This window comes from Myotis davidii, unplaced genomic scaffold (assembly GCF_000327345.1).
Source record: "Myotis davidii unplaced genomic scaffold, ASM32734v1 scaffold945, whole genome shotgun sequence".
NCBI classification, from domain to species: Eukaryota; Metazoa; Chordata; class Mammalia; order Chiroptera; family Vespertilionidae; genus Myotis; species Myotis davidii.
The window spans coordinates 176,221-179,213 of NW_006296434.1; positions in this window are offsets into that span (position 1 = coordinate 176,221).

Sequence of the window (2,993 nt, forward strand, 5' to 3'; positions counted from 1 at the left end):
GCGTGGTCGAGAGCGCCTGCGGACCAGGCCTGGGGGAAGGGCCGCCCCCGGGCTGGATGGGGCCCTGGTGCAGGCGTCTGGTGCGGGAAGGAGGCGATCCTTGGACAAAATGACCCCCATCGGCCGGTGTCCGAAAGGCTTGGCAGCTGCCTAAAGTCAGCGGGAAGTTGCCCCATCAACCAACCAGATCCCGAGAAGCCGGATCGCATCAATATTTAGGTCTTGTACTAATTGGTCTGTTTTAGCTAACTATACAAGAATGGCATTTGCCATTATACACAAACTACATATGTATGTAATATATGTCACATGTGTTATATGTGCATAATATATGTATATAACATATCCCATATGTTATATATTGCGTATGTTATATATGTTTTATACATATGAGGTTTCCTCGTCCGTAAAATGGAGGTTAATAACAGCAACTAATATATTTTTATGGTGGTGCTAATCAACAGACCCTTTAAAAATATATATATTTTTTATTGATTTCAGAGAGGAAGAAAGAGGGAGATAGAAACATCAATGATGGGGGTCATTGATCAGCTGCCTCCTGCAGCCCACTACTGGGGATCCCTGACCCGGAATTGAACCTTGCCTCCTGGTTCATGGGTTGATGCTCAACCACCAAACCACAGCAGCCTGGCAAACAGACCCTTTTGTTCAAATATATTAATACTAGAGGCCCAATGCATGAAATTCGTGAAGGGGCTTGGCCCTCGCAGCCCCGGCTTCTTCCAGAAGGACATCCCGAATGTTGTTGGGCTGCCTGGCCTAATTAGCATATTATGCCTTTATTATTATAGATTATTATGGATTGCTTTCTTCCTGACTCATTTTGTAGCTACAACTCCAACAGCAAAACAAATAGAAAAAGGGAGACAGGGCCGTCCGAGGTAGGAGAGTTGTTAAAAATTTTATCAAGACATGAATACCAAATTCTCTTTTTTAAAAAGTGCTGGTTATCTTATCTCAAAGCAGTTGAGAGAATTTCATGAACCAAGAGCTTTTTAAATTACAAAAACTCTTGAAAATGTGAATTCTTATCATATACAACCATAAACTTAAAAAGTATAATTAATTAGGCTACTTAATTTAACCTGATCTCAGCTTGCCTTCAGGCCACTTGGGTCTTGGTATAATGGATAGAGGCAAGAGCCCTGGACTAGGAGTGTGAAGATGCAGGTATTCATATCTTGAATACACATTATCGATGTGTTCTTTGTTGCAAACTCCTTACCTATAAAATAAACCAATTAAGTGAAATGAGCTCACAGTTCTGTTGTGATACTCTCTGACACAAGGAACTGATTTTGCTTTTCTCCCTTCATTTTCCTTTATTCTTACACTCGTTAGTTTCCTGATTTTCTCTATCTAAAGGTAGAGTCTGGTCCATTAAAATTTGATTATCCTGACCCACACTCCCCACTAATAGAGGAGTAGAGGGAAGGAAAGAGGAAGGCTCACTGCCAAACAGCACGACAGCAAAAAGCTCCTTTCACATCTCAGCATCACTAAAACAAAAATCATCCAAGAAATGTCCTCCCTGAATAGGAGCTAAATAAAAGACACACTGCAAATCAATAAACTGATCAAACGAAGGGGAAATAGTGGACTTACATTTCATTAAACCATCTGATCTGATCATCTGTATTGGTCTGGCAGGTTGAATTGCACCGATAGACACAGAAAAGGACCATGGGTAGTTTAAAGCATTCCTGGAGAGGATAGAAATATAGGCTTTAAAACAAGCAAGAATGAGGGAGCCTTGGCAGCAGAGAAGGACTGAGCCACACTCATGCTACCAGTGCAGCCTGTGTACAGAGCAAGAGCAGAGCAGACTTTTCCAATCTGATATGGAGTCACTGTCAGCCATGACATTTACCTGTACGTTAAGTGGCCATATGCCCAAGACTGAAATAGTGCGTGTAATGGGAAAGCCCTTGGGAGGGGCCCGGAATCCCCTAAACCACAAATCTGGACACCCACATGAGTGGGACCACTGTCTGTCTTGGGCCATGAGAACTCAGAGATCGGACAGTTCGGCCCTGGAGTGTGACTGTTATCATGGGTCGTGCTCAGAGTCCAACAAGACCTCCACTCCATCCGACTCAGGCCGTCACTGTAGCTGCCTGGCTTGAAACTGACACCACCTCTCCACCCCCAGATGCACCAGTGACAGAAACTTCCCGCTGGTCATTTAAAAAGTATCCTAGAAATCACTTTACATTAATTCATAGAAAATGACCTCATTCTTTTTTACAGATTCATAATACTCCATTCTATGTCTGTGTCACCGTTTATTCACATTCTCTCCTATTTATAGAAATTTATTTTTTTCCCTCTGATGTTTTGCAATTGCAAACAATACTACAATTGTTATTATTAGGTCTGATCAAATATTAAATCGATTCCCCCTCCCCTGGGCCTGTACATTAGACCACTTCACAACCGACATTCCCTTTTGCTTAGATCACATTCCACTTGCTAAGACCATTCATTATCCTTCCCCTCCAGACCTTTCCAGGATCCGGACCCACCTAGAGAATTCTCCGCCCAGAAAAAGCCCACCTAGAGTCTTTAAAACCTTTGCCTCCCCATTCCTGGGTGCTGGTGCCATTTTGGGGCTCAGCCCATTTGGTTTCCCAGATTACCTAATCTATATAATAAAAGTCCAAGCGACTGTTATGGCGGAAAGACCAGAACAACTGGTCTTTGTGAACTGACCACCAGGGGGCAGATGCTCAACACAGGAGCTGCCCCCTGGTGGTCAGTGTGCTCCCACAGGGGGAGTGCCGCTCAGCCAGAAGCCAGTCTCATGGCTGGTGAGCACAGCGGCGGGGGCGGGAGCCTCTCCTGCCTCCATGGTAGCCCTAAGGAGCAGCTACCCAGGTGGTAAGGGGTGAGGGCTCCCGGACTGCGAGAGGAATGTCCGATTGCAGGGAGCAGGCCTACAGGCAGACATCCCCAGAGGGGTCCTGGACTGC